Source organism: Cygnus olor, chromosome 4, assembly GCF_009769625.2.
Source record: "Cygnus olor isolate bCygOlo1 chromosome 4, bCygOlo1.pri.v2, whole genome shotgun sequence".
NCBI lineage: Eukaryota > Metazoa > Chordata > Aves > Anseriformes > Anatidae > Cygnus > Cygnus olor.
The window spans coordinates 48346355-48361340 of NC_049172.1; the positions used below are offsets into that span (position 1 = coordinate 48346355).

General features: G+C 36.7%; 1 protein-coding gene across 1 annotated transcript in view; it reads left to right on the forward strand.

The window, feature by feature from the left end:
* LOC121070250 (rho GTPase-activating protein 7-like) overlaps positions 1–14986 on the forward strand; it is a 223539-nt gene that overhangs the window by 76292 nt on the left and 132261 nt on the right.

Consider the following 14986-nt stretch of genomic DNA (forward strand, 5'->3'; position numbering starts at 1 on the left):
AGCTGATATTATTGATACAAAACAGATGGGAATTTTAAAAAATGTCTGCATGTATTTTTTGCCTAGTTTCATCTTTCTTTGTAAAGATTCTCTCTTTCCTAACTACTAAATACTGGCCTTTTATTGTTGTTCTGCATGAATAAATTATATTTTTATGTTTGTTACTTTTATGTTACACTTATGTTTCAAAAACCCACACATCATTGTTATCAGCTAACAGATAATCTTTAAGATTTACTGCAAAAAAAATAGCATGTTTTTGCATTCCCTGCTGTTTTGTGGTCTGACGGTATTATTAGCCAATTCTACCCAAAAAACCGCAATCAGTATCACCTTCCAAAATGAGAAATGAACTCAGTTCTTCCAACCAGTTAATCACCATACTGCATGAATCCACGTGGCATATGTAACTTGTTCCATAAAATGCATGGGAAATTCTTTCCTAATTCCTGTTGAGTTCCGTGTGGTTATCTGAAGTTCCCACAGAAGCAATTCTAGCTATTCAATCTCTCCTTATTGTTTTCACTGAAGCTCTAGTAGCTCAGCTCCTCAAACTAGTAATTATGCTGTTTCCATGTTTTTGTCTCATGGGCTTTGTATGGGCATGTATGAAGTTTCCACTGTTGCAAGCATCGGTGCAGTTCAAACATAAAGTTTAGCACTGGCAGCTCCGGTGTTTAAAAAAGCATTTGTATTTCCATCACTGCTTCAAACAGATATGCTCTGACTGTCAGATTCTGGATACTCTGGAACTGATTCTCACTCAGCTGAGCAAATGTGTTCCCAAATAGTACAGTTATCCTTCCATTAAAAGGCAGTACTTGAGGAAAATTGTATCAGTTCCTTCTGTGACTCTTCCAAGTCTTGGCACAATCAGCTGCTCATTAAAACTGTTCCCACTGCATTAAAGAGCTGCTCTTCACCTGGAAGACGAACTCATCCAATTGAGAGAGACTAACAGAGCATTTTGTTAGAGTATTTATGCTCTACTGCCTATCCAAGTAACTAAAAAAAAAAAAAAAAAAAGAGGTTTCATACATAGGTAATAATAAAGTTGTTCATCACAAAGTCTGTATAACACAGAATATTTCCATGAAATAAGGACTTATGTTACTTTGAGAAAATTATTTTCAAGCATTACAGTACTGAGTTAAATAACAAATAATTTAGTTATTATAGGCTGCATCGTATTAGAAGGTACTTGAACAAAATTTCAAGATTCTTGTTTATACGGCTCCTCTAACCAAACACTACAGGATAAAGCAAAAGTCTTGTCCCCTTCTATTCTACTCTTAATACCTGGGGAGTAGTGGAGGGTAATCGCTTTCAGACTTCTTTCTATAGTTGGCAGCAGGATGCGGGCTTTGTGTTATCAGTGGATTTGTGAATGAGGTGACAGAAGACCCTCTGAGCATGAGGCAGCTCTACAGCTCACCTCCTTCCTCTGGGAGGTACAATATGACAAAGCCCTGGTGGGACTTTCTTAAAAATGTACGCTTGGTTCACAGGTACCAACTCTCGCAAGCTTTATCTCAGTTGCAGACTGTAAAGCTGAGCGGGCCACTGAAGCATCTCCTGAAGGTGAAATTGAGTTGCCCAAAGGAACATCAAGTGCCTTCGTGTTTGAAGTCAGAAGAGATCAGGTGAAAATCTAGTCTTTGTTGATGTAGGATCCAGTTCAGTGTTTGCTGAGTTGAGGAAGGCTTGCCATTGATTTCTTTTAAATTTAATTGGTGTTTATTCTTACCAAATTTCTTGTGGCAGGGCTGTAACAGTGTTCAGGGATCATGCCCAGTGCTTACTTCTGGAAAACATCATTTATCCCCAGGTAATTCAAATTAAATAAACACACATATGTGGAACTGGGGTTAATTTTGTCACTTCTAGCCAAGTCTGACACTTCAGAAGAAGTGAGTACTTTGATAGCGTATCATATCTTCAGTTCCTGGTAAGCACTTAGGAATCAGCCCAAAGGATAATGAGTGGTTTGATAACTCTATGTAGGAATGTGGAAAAGATATCAAAGAGTGGACGACTTTTAAGTCTTGCCAGCAAAGGCATAAGAAGATTCATTTGCTACAGAATGCAATTGAAGTTCAACCTTGCAATAACATTCACTTTCATAGCAAAAAGATAGTTAATAGTTGATATGGCTTACTAGAGGAGGTTGCAGATTTAAATTAAGTCTTTAAAACAAACTAGCTTAATGCCTACGTAAGGTGTGACATGGTTGCAGAGGTCTGTCTTGTTCCAATAGTTCCCATGCACAATCATTTTTTCACTAGGTTATGAGAAGATCAAAATTGTTTACCTTCAAGCAGTGTGCCTGAAACTTTCTTGTTATAGTTCTTCAGCAAAGTAGGAAATAAAATAAAACCTTGCACTTGATTTGATCACCCCTAGGCATCAGAAAAGAGTGATTTCCCCTGACTTGTAAGGGATATTCAGAGAACAAAGGACCAGCTGTACTTTTCTCTGAAGCACTCACCAGAAATGGAGATAGCATACAGAGCAGAGATGGCCAGTGATGGCCAGGAACTCTTCTCCTCTCCTGTTTACCATATACTCCTGTACTACGCCAATTTTCAGGAGGAATCTCTGGACACAACTGGCAGAAATACTGATAGCATGCTCTGTTCCTGATTTGTGTCATGAAACTTCTGTAATATTGGGTCCAGGCATATAAAAGCTGAAAATACTCAGGTGGAAATTTTGAGCAAGACCAGACAAGACCAAAAAAGACAATCTAGGAGGAAAGATAACTACATTATTGAAATTCTTTGACTGTTATAAGACTTACGTTAAACAACTTGCAATAGAAATAGGAATAACATCAAGTCATACTTTTCACTACTTTGTAATTACTGATGGTCTTAACAGATTTTAATTGCCATCAGAACATTGAGATTTTCAACAGCAGACAGAAATTGTAGCTGAAAAAGATTTTATATACCTTTTTGAGGGTTCTAAAGGATAGAGGCTGTCTGCAAATACACTTTATAGTAACGAAATACTAAAGCATTCTCTTGTGACATATTTACCTTAGTCTCACCTTCATCATAACTTGTTTGTGTATCAGTATCTCTGTGTTCAGGACTGCACAAGGTTACTGTGAGTCAGTTAGGGGCTTACAGGTTTCATAAGACATAGAGCAATGAGGAGAGCGAGTTCTGAAATCTGTGGTACTTTGTGTGGTGTTTATTATGCTGAAAGTTTAGGTTATTTACTCCTGTTCAAATGCAGCTTTGAAGTTACATGCACTTGTAAATGCTGTCACATTCTCACAATCACAGACTGAGTTTGTTCAGACCTCTTGGAAACACATGAAAGTTTATTATTAATACTTACAGCAACACCATCTCCTGTTACTGGCATTACTTGTCTTCCTGATGTCCATTGAGAGAAGTTCTCCAAGACAAGCTGTCATATATCTGTAAGGGTATGCTTTAAGCCAACATCTTTTTCCTGCTTGGATTTCAATTTTTGAAATGATGCCTTTTTATGATATTTTCACAAGACATTCATACACTTCGTTGTCATATAAGCCAAGCTCAGTACACACAGCAGGGAGCTTAATTCAGCTTCCACAAGTGCCTATGTTTCACCATCTCCATCCTCATTATTTCATGGACTCTGTGAAATGTCCCTGATTCTCCCTTCACAGAAGTTCATCTATTCCTCAGACTAAGTGCTGAGGTGCTCTTCTGTGTTCAGGAATGTTTGTCATTATCTTCTCAACCATATTGTCCTGCTTTTAAAAGAGATGCCAATAGGAGCTTAGTTGCAGAGTTCTGTCCTCAAGCTAAAAACTCTGAAAAATACGCCAGTTTTGATCTGGATATGCTAACTGAAGTTGTCTGTTTGGATGGTTTGACAGTTTTGAATTATGTTAGCCAGTCAATTTTAAACCTGTGTTACTGTCTGCATTTCCAGTCCATGCTTTCTCGGCTTATAAGTGAGACTGCTTTGGAAGACAATGCACAAAGTCTTACTAAAGTCAAGGTACATTACATCTACTGCTCTCTTCTTGTCCATGTAGCCAGTGATTTCATTGTGGAAAGCAAATCAGGTTGATGACTTGCTCCTAGTAAATTAGTGTTGGCTGCTCCTGATTGCCTTCTTTTTACTCATGTGTTTGGAATGGTGTACTCCATGATCTTTCCCTGGACTGAGGCGAGCTGGCAAGTGTGGAGATCGTTTCCTCTTTGCCACTTTTGAACATGGGTGTGTAAGTCTTTTTCCGGCCATCACAGTCATAATTTTTCACAGATGTTAGTGGGCCTGCAACCACATCAGTCATCTGTTTCAGCATGCTTGGGTAGATTTTGTTTAGCCTCACAGGTTGGAATACATGCAGCTTCTATAAATAGTCCCTAACCTGTTGGGTCCTTACTTCTCCTTTCTCTCTCTAAATCATCCTAAACCCAGATGGCAGGGAGTAGGATGTGGGAGTAGGATTTGCCTAACAGAAGTGAATCAGAATGGTCTATTTTTCACAAGATTAGAAGTACAAAATAGAGATGAGTATAAAGAGGCAGACTATAAAAGTCTTGATCTAATGTAGGTTGGTTTATTTCTTTCTTTCACTCTCCTTGGCACCAACTACTAAAGGCTGAGGTTTTTTTCAGTGACCTCAAGGTGATGAGTACCCCCCAACTCCTATCACCACTTTTATTTTCAAATCAAAACACAGTAAAATATAAAATAGAACTTTCATTCTAAACTTCTGTCTTGAGAGACATTTTATAACTTGCTGCAAACACACTATATTCTTTCCTCATCGAGTTCAGCATGCAAATATTGAGTTTAGAAGGTCTTAAGTACATGGGTGGTCAAGGGTAATGCATTGTTGTGTACCTTCCAATGAAAAACAGGCACCAGTTTCATGGTAGAAGGACTTGTATAGTGTTGTTTTGTTTGTTGGGTTTTCACTAAGACATATTTTTGTTTACTTAGCTGCCAAGACACAAACAACGAATCCTTAAAAGAAAACAACAACAAAAAAACCTACCCTTTCTGTGGCAGCTTCATAATTTAAATTTACATACAAAACTAGGAAGTAACGTGGGTGGATTTAAACTTTACATTTATTCTACCTGTATAATTCATTAATTCATTTCACAAATTCTTTTTTTCATATGAAATACATCTATTTTGCCAGAAATCTACTTTGCCAGTCTGCAGACTATCTGCTTGCAAAAAGCACCTACTCTTTTCATGTGGTGAAACAGGATTTGTGGCTTTCTGGTGTTCTTTGCACCATTGTTAATGGCCAGGAATATTTTTAAATGCTTGTGAAATATTGGTTCTAGTAGAGTTGAGTGTGAACATGAGATTCAGTCAAAAGTGTTTTTGCAGAAAATGTTTCATACTTGTAATAGTCCCTCTTAACTAAAATATGGAATAAGTCAAACTCTCCTCAGGGGACTGGTATTAGTATGAAAGCCAAGAGTGTGCTTGGACTCTTGTGTGCTGTTTCCCGCTGGAAAGTTTTGAAAGCTTAGAAACTGTGAACTACATTTTTGTACTATGCCACACAAAGTTTGGGAAAGTTGAAACAATTCAGAAAGAAACTGTTCTGTTAGGGTATGATCCTGGGGAAACACAAAAAAATGCCCAGCACTTCACAGAATTGGACCCACTTATTACTCTCAGGATCTGCAATGCATCTGTTTGCAAGCCCGAGTGAGATTTTCATGGGAATAGCGTGGGAACACAAATGTTGATGAGATACTTCTTTGCTTAGTGCCTGCAGAAACCAAAAATAAAATTCAAAACAAAATAAATAAATAAAATGACCTTGAAAGAAGACCAATTTTGAAACTTCTGGAAAAGGAAGGATCTTAGAAAGACTGTCTTCATAGTAAATGTAGTGATTAGTAAAAGGCTTGATACAAATCCTTACTTTTAGTGGTAGATATAAATTTCTGTGCAGATATGCACACACAGAACTGTGTCTTTCAAAAGGGAATGGAGACAATATAAATGAGAAGGTTTTGAGTCAGGCAGTGTCAACTTGAGGCTTCGCTTACTGGAGTAATTGCCAAATATCTGACTGACTTTAGCAGAATTCTGTTCTGTATCTGTACTAATTTGTCTTATGTCTTTTTTTCCCCACTAATTAGAAAGATATCATCAAAATGGAAATTCTTTTATAGAAAATAATATTGCTTGGAACTTGTATTAGGTAAATGAATGCCAATATTGAATATACCCAACTTTTAAGTATCCCATAAAAGGAGTTTATAAGATAAAGGATTTGCAGACAGAACGTATCCTTCACAAGCTGTTGTTAGCTGTTGTTTGAATATAAAAAGATGATACCTGTTAATTAAGAAAAAATATAGTGCCATTTCTATGGCTGAACCTTGAGGTGGTGAATGGAATCTAGAGTTCACTACAGTTGACTGCAAAACATCTCCCAGGTGTAAAATATGTCTTCCTTCCTCCCAGACATGGAAAATATGTCAGCAGCATGAGAAGTTTTATAGACATGAGCACTTCTATTGGTTTCTGGATTTTTATGACATCAAAGATTCTAGCTTGACAGATAGTACCTGGGAATAAAATGGCATCACTGCACAGAGATGGAAGATATGTAGCATGTGGGTTCTCTGTGCCTGTGTCTGTTCATGTAGGTATGGACTACGAAAAGTTTGCTCAGGCATTACTGAGTTAAGCAAGGAGCTGCAAGATCCTAAAGAAATGTAATAGGAGAAGAAATGTACACCAGACCTGGAGCACTGCTTATGCTGGTAATAATTCCAGCTGAGGAAACTATATGGAAGATGAAATATGTATTTGTCTGGTTTATTAACCATACCAGGGGAACCACGCTTTTGGCTATACGAGCAAAGGAAACTTGATACTCAGTTTGAGCAGAGTTTTGGTATTAAAGCAGAAATGGTTATATATTTCTTTCGTCAAACAAAAGAACAAGGATTTGGTTACAAGCATTTTAGCATAAAACAGCTGTGCAGATGAATGTTTTGTTTTCCAAAGAGAGTTTTCATGGGATTGGAGTATTTTTTAGAACTTTCATTGTTATATTTGGATTAAAAAAACTACTGTGCGTCATCTCCTTAGGCCCTTTTAGGAGACATCGCTCCTGTTTCTTTTCTCAGTGATAAAGAACTTCTCATCTTTCCTTGTTACATATTTTTGCTTTTTTTTTTTTCCTCTCCTTTCCCTAATGGAAAAAGGGGAGTTATTTTCATATAAACAATACATTTCCTAATCAAAAAAAAATCTTGAAAGAAACGGAAGTTCTTGAATGAACTGGAAAGCAGTTTTCTTACTTTTTCACTCACAAGATGTCTTTTTGTTTTACTGTATCTGTCACCCCCAACCTTGAACAGCACTTAAAGGCTAGCACACTGCATATGCAGAATACCCCAAGAACCTCTATTTCCTTTCAGCTATCCTTCTCTTCTGTGACTTAGAGAAATAGTGTAAGGTCACAGTAGCGTTTGGTGATTTTTAAACTCACACTCACTATGAGTTGGAGCATGAACAAAATGAGATACCAAGAATATGATCAAATAGACAAACAAGATCCAGATAGCATATTTGAGAATTTATTCCCTTTCCTTCAACCTCCCCCTCTTCCCCAAGACAAAGCTACTGTGGTTATGTGCTTCTACTTCTTGTCATTTGCTTTCTACTTGTAAAAGCAAACAGGGTCATTTATTTTAATCGATTTTGCTTCACGTTTTAGTAAACCAAGAAGATGTGGCAATTATCACACCTAGCTGTCTCAATGATAACTTAAGGAAATACATTAACTTTGCACTTATGCTCTTATGATCACCTCTAATACCTGCCAAAGTCAGATGCTCTTTATTCCAGAATAAAATCCCCCAGTGGCTCTCCCAAAACTATTGCTGATTCTGTCTGGCATGCTACCCACCTCCTCTCTCCATCACCTTATGATTAGCATTGCTATTATGTGACTCTTCAGCTCCTGAGCAAAGAGCTGTGATCTTCTGTAGAAAGTAAGGGTTTCATCATGATAGAAGAGATACAGCTTTTGTAGGAATTTATTCTTCTATGCCTGAATGAAGTTCAAGATCAAGAGCCTCTGTAGGGATCTGCTTTTGTTCCTTTCCCACCTGGTTGAACAAATGTACTATCACAGTCACTGAATTCACATGAGATTATTAACATAAAGATTTGTGCCAAAGCATACATAGCAGGTTTTAAAAATTAGTTTCTTGGGGATTGCTTTTTTATTTTGAGAGAAAGGAGGAGGGAAAAAAAAAAAAAAAAAGGCAGCCTGCAGCTGCTGACAATGAGAAGAGTAGCCAGCTGGGGTTACCTGCAGAGATTCAAGAGCAAACTCAAACAGGATCAGAGTGTGAGTAGGTGTCAACAGTTTGCTTCCCTCCCAGTAATTATCAATCAGTTGCTACAACGCTCTACATCTGATTTTCTTTTTCAGAATATAAAGGTTAACATAGTAAGATCTTCCCTGAGTAGCATAAATACCAATCCATTATATTTCAAGAAACTCAAATAAGAAGATATTCCTGCTAAACCCAGAGAGATCCAGGAGACTAATTTTAGCGAATTTTAAAAATGTAGATAGCAATCAATTAGTAGATTTGGGCTGACCTCATAGAAAGAGCACTAGAATCAGATTGCTCGTTTACATACCTGATGATTTATATTGCTAATCTGCTCTCAGTTAGCTCATGAACATACAGCTTCCGAATTTCTGTAGACTGGCACTTGCTGGAATGGGACAAGCTTACTGATTTTCACATCTACAGCCTTCAAAATTAGTAAGAATGACTTTCTTTTCTTGGGATGAAGGGTAGGAGTTGCTCCTTTATTTTCTCTGAGCATTCTCGGAATGGTAAAATGATGTTTTTAATTTCCTCTTTTACTCTGGAAGTAGGTACTCAAAGTATTAGGTAACTTAGTCATTGTGTAACATTTCACTTTCTATCATCACATGACTGAAAGATTTTTTTATTTACATGAAGCATGGAATTATTCTAAGGTTGTAAGTCTCATACATAAAGAGATGAGAAAAGAGTAAAATCACCTAGGATTCTTGTCAGCCATGCGGAAGCATTTTCCAGATTTAAGGGCTTTAAGGCAAAATCACATTTGTAGACGTTATATGATGTTGAAACAAATGGGAAACATGAGATTTTAATCATCTCTTACTGCTGCCTTAGAGCTGGGTGCCCTTTGGTTCTCAAGTAGTTCAGCTTTGCCAATGTTTCAGGGTTTATTGATGTGTTTGTTATTGTAAAAGGTTTTATAAGATAAACATTAGCTAAACAAATGACTTCTGAGCTTGGGAAAAAGCTCTGTATGTGTAAATGAACCCTAATAGAACCTCTGTTGATTGATGAAAAGCATGAGTACTCTTGGGGCTGCTCCAGTTCTAGAGGTAGTGTGTCACATCTCAGCTTTGGTGTTAACATTCAAGTTATATTTCCTTTAGGGAAGAGATGTATATGTTTGGTAGAACTGGAGGGAAGCACACAGTGTTACTATCAGAAGCTATATAAAAGTTCCTTAACATTAAACTAAAATTTAACTGATCCCTCATTTAAGGGCTGTATGTCTAGCTCAGGATTTAAAGAGCAGCTCAAGTGGAAAGAGAGTTCTTCATCTAGAGAAGTTCTGGGAAGTATCAAAACCAAGTTTATTTTACGCATTTGTTTTTATTTCAAGACCTGATACGCAAATAATGTGAGATCTGACAACTGCTACTTAATTAGTGATTGTTAGGGTGTGTGGGTGTGTTGTGTTTTTTTTTTTTGTTTTGTTTTGTTTTTCCCCACAAATGTGTGGTGAAGACTCTCAGGGTACTGAGAAATTCCCAGCTGCTGCTTTGAAGGCTAAAGTCTTCAGAAGCACCCCTAAAGAGACAGGACTTTATTCTATACTATGGTCAAATTCTACTTAATGCAGGACAAGCTGCAGACAGGCTGTTGCTGTTATCTGTCATATAAACCAGCTGTATGTGATCCTGACAGACTTCAGAGTGCTGGAAGCTTACCGTGATCTATGGCAAGCCCATCGTAACACCAAACACAGTGCAAGACAGTGATCCTGCATCTTTGTTTTTGCACTTCCAATCCAGCAAGAGTCACGCTATGCCAGCTGAATGACGAAGATGTAGGAAGCTACCAGACCACCCCAAGCGCGTGCTCTTGGCAAGTGGCTCAGGGAGGGAGAACTGCCAACCATCCAGCACTAACTAGAAGGGGTCTCTGTGCATGACCTCAGTGGCATAAAGAGGCTCAAACAAACACAAATACCTAGGCAGCAAAAAAGTGGCCGGGGAGAGGCATGCAACTGGCTGAAGGACAACATATGCAGGCAAGCATACGGCTTTGTACTTCTACTAGAACAAAATTCATAGACTTGTCATAAATTTAGCCAGAATTCTGAATGTGATGTTAGTTCCGTTTTAAAATTCAGTTCATGAATTCATGCAGCTTTATTGTTGGGTGGATTTTAATTGCCTTCTGCTCTACTTTTAGTAATTGCAATCTTCAGTAAGATGAAAGACCACAAAGAAGAAAGACCTGAGCAGAATTCCACTTCTAAAGCTGGTCTGTCCTGAAAGTTGGTGGTGGTTTTTCTCTTTTCTCTTTCTGTATCTAGATGAAAATAATAACCAAAGGGTAAAAACTGCAGAGAGTTGAAAACTTGTTTAAAATAATTTTTGTGAAACTTGTGGAAAATTAGTAATTCTGAATTATAAGCCAATATTTCTTTTCTCTGACATTATTACTATGACTTCAGTTAAATGCTAGTGTTTAGGTTTTTTAACGTTTGCTTTCCAAATCGAGTTCATTAACACTAAAGGATTTGGCTTACACTTTTCCAGTGGAGATATTAATTCAATACTTTATAATGAGGATATAACTGAGGAAACTCCAGGTTATGAACTGCAGTATTTCCCTAATTTTAAGCCATCTGAGTGATCATGGATTTTTCTTCCATAAAATAACCCAGTTAAAATTAACTACTAGTTATTTGAATTAAGAAAACTAGAGTATACCTTCTAAATAAAACAAAATCTATTTTAGGGCTCCAGGTGATACAGAACATACAATGTTTGAGAAGTTATATAATGCTTTAAAATCTGCTTTCTATCTGAGCATTGATGAACTTTCAAGTACAAGATTGTCCATTTTTACTGGAAGAGAGAATTGTCTGTCTTTGGTTCACCAGTCCTTCCTTGGTAATAGTATATTGTGTTGATGTCACCTAACTGACTTTCTTGTGAGAAGCTAAGCAGATTCTTTTTTAAAATTCTTCAGAGAATTTTGATTTTTTTGGCTGTTTTGATCATTTGGGCATAAGGAAGACAACAGATTTATTTCAACCTACATAATTGTTGCTGGTCTCAAAATCAGTTCATTTAAAAAAAATGTTAGAAGCTGGTCTTTTTTGCTCTTAATGCAATATTCGATTTCCACATTTCTAGAAAAAGAACATGATGATTTGTTTTTAAAGCAAATCATTTAACATAGGTCTTACTGCTACTTTTGCATATAGCATCCAGTAAGGTGAAAATTTAGACCATGATTTTTAATTGCAGCAATAACAGGTGATCACCATAAAAGTGCTTCCAAAAAATAAGGTGGTGGATTTGCAAGAGCCTAAGCTCAGCAATAGATGCACCTGCCCACAATTATATAAAGGCTGGATTTTTCTCTTTCTAGTCAAATCCCAGTATAGTAATGGGTATCCTGGAGTCTTCCTTTCACTCTGGGCAGTAGAAGATATTACCCCCACAGGCAAAACTCTCCGGTCTAACCGTGTTTTAGATGAGGGAAATCTAGAAATCTTTGAGATCGCTTTTGAACCTAACCTTTCCATGAGCCATTGATAACTGGCAGGAAGCATTCTATTAACTTCTACCTAATTGTCTATTCAAATACATGCATGAAAAAAGATTGGATAGCTGACAGTTTTTAGTGATGGAAGGGCCTCGTCAAATATTCATCGTGGATGTTTGGCAGTACTGAAAATGATTCATGTAGTGCCAAATGTACTTTCTCTATTATTGTTGTAACAGAACATAAATTTAGACCTATTATTCAGGGGGTAGGGAGTGTGAATTAAGTCACTTTTTAAAATAAAGAATCTCATTTGGAAAATTGAAGTTTATTGCTAGGTTATATAAAAACTTTCCTATCTATTGTAGCCTTTTGCAGAAGATTGTCATGATACAGCTGTTTGTTTAGTGAATGCAAGGAAACAAAAAGATAGTTACCTTAATTCATAATGGTTTTGTCTGCAGGTTTTGGATCAGTATTTAAAAAAAAAAAGTATGGTTTTGCACTATAGTTATGGGAGAGTCAAGTTGCATTCAGGTTCCTGCTGTTCCCAAATACACTCGCTCTTCTCTGCAGATAACACCTTCCCCTTTTAAAACTGAGGCACTGCGTCCATCTACTGACTGTACTGCTTCTGTTATAGAAACCTACAGTGCTAAGTATTTTTGCTGAATTCAGTCAAAATTCAGCCTCCGTTATAGAAGGAAGCTAACAGGGTTGGGGGATTTTTTTTATTTTTTTTCCTCTTTCAGTAGTGGAAAAACTGTAGACAATGTTGGGTGCAGTTCATATTGCTGTACGGAATTGCTTGTTTAAACATCCAGTATCCCTGGTCTTTCCTCCACTTTGTCTGAAAACAGACAAAAAAGTATTTTGTGTCAACCTGTCCATGATGAATCTCTCATGATCACCATTTGCAATGACAGGCTTTTTAACATATTTATTTCTATTTCCTGTTTAAAATACTCTTAAGAGCTCAAAAATCAGATATTCCAGCTTTGGTCAAATAAAGCTTTTCATGTGAGCAAAAATCTTGATTTTAAGTTTAAATTCACTAGAATTTTCCACCATTTTGTTTGTAACCAGATGACCGTCTTCTACCAAACTTCTAATAAAATTCAAAGGAAATGGTTGTTCAACCCAGTGTTGCACATATTCATTTATATCTGAGCAAAGCAACTGCAATTTTAAATTAAAATGTCCCATCAATATAGTTTACTCACTCTTTACAGTCGTATTTGCAGACAATGCATTTACAGGGAATCAGTTGCAGTAGAGCAAGGATGCATACAGAAATATTAAATATGGCATTTGAAGTAAGTTTTAACTAGGGTAAAATCCCACTATTTAGTGTAAAACAGTCTTAGGTATATTTCAGCAATGATCTGATAAGCAAGTCATACCTGGTTAGTCCTCTAGAGGGATTTCCTTCCCCTCTTTCCCCCCAACCTTGGCTTCGTGCTGCTAAAGGCACATGCTATTAAAAATATAGAAAGAAGTCTGACTTTGGGGGGGTGTTGATATCTGAGGGAATATAAAAAGAGCATAGCTGGCTTTTGGGGTTGTTTGGGGGGGTGGGGGGCAGTGTTATTTAAAAAAAAAAAAAAAAAGTGCCCTAATCATGTGGAAATTGTTAGTGAAGTTTTTCAGCTCTGTGAGGAGTGAAAAATAATGTGAAGTTACAGTGAACCCATCTGGCCAAGCAGGAAAATCTGGCTTAATTGCTCCATTGCCAGAAATGTTAAATCACTTCCTGGGAATGCAATTCATTTGGACCATATGGAACTCATTGGAGGAAGGTCCCAAGAGAATTCAAAACTGTACTGGAGATGAGAGCGTTTCTCATAAGTAACAGCCACGTTCTCGCACTGGGCAGCATGTAAGCAGCATATGTGGCTGTATTAACAAAAAACTAAACCAATAATAGGGGTGTCTGAGATGGTGTTGGATGAGACCCACTCACTGTTTACATTAGTTAAAAGTTTCAAGAAATGTTATGTTCATTTAGGATTTCGTTCTCAGCTTTTAAGTGGCAATAGAACATTCTGTCAGAATTTTTAGCTCATTCTACTTCTTTGCCAAGAACAGAATAATAATAATTAAAAAAAAAAGCATCTTGATTCAGTAGAATTACACTCTGTTTAGAAAGTATACATTTAGCACAATGCTTTCAAGTATGTATCTTTGTGGAAAAAGATTAGAAAAAAGACATTAAAAATCAGGGCCTTTACATTTACAATATTTTAATAAAATAGGAAAACTTACAATTTTCTGTAAACTAAGCAAATCTAAACCTTTGACTAAAAATGACACAAATTCTTAATTAATGAGTAAGGCTTGTTTATATACATGACTTTAGGAAAAACATCATTTTATCTCACTGTTTTAATGGATTTGGCATTTATAAGTGTGCTACAATAATGTGTTCTAAGTCAAACATTCATGTTATTTGCTTGCTTGCAACTAAAAGAATCAACGTTCTAAAAGAATCAATATTCCTTAGGGAAAAAATGATTCCTGTTCTGTTCTAAAGAATATATTTTCATTTTTTTTTGATGCTGATATTTTATGCTTCTTCATACTAAGTAACAGAAGTACTAACTTTGTGACTTAGATGTCTGTCCTGAGGCATTATGATTCTGTGTATTTCCAGCTACTTCTTACCTGAACTAAACCCACTTAAAGTCTTTAACAACATTTAGACCTAACATCTAAAAAACTTACAAAAAATTATGTTTGGTTGATGATCACCAAAACATATTAGTTTACAATTAAAAAAACTAATATTTTGGGAAAATAACTGGAAGAAACAAATGACAAGGTCAACAATGTTTTAAAAACAAAGTTTCATGCCTGCTAACATGAATAACAGTAGAGCTGATTATCACTCTCTCTTTTATGGCTATAAAAATTCAGAAGTAATCATTCAGGTCAAAGGCACTACTGGTGACTCACACTGCAGTTATAGACAACATTATTAAAGTCCATTTAAGTTTGCCATAAAACCACCAGAGAAATTATCTTCTGTACTCACCACTCTGTGATATCCCCATTGAGTTCTATAATTGCTTTCTGTCAGTCCACTGAGTCACAGCAGTTCATCCTGGGCTTGCATTTTCAACCCTACAAAGGCCTTCCCCATCAAACCATTGTCTCTTTCCACAGATTATGAT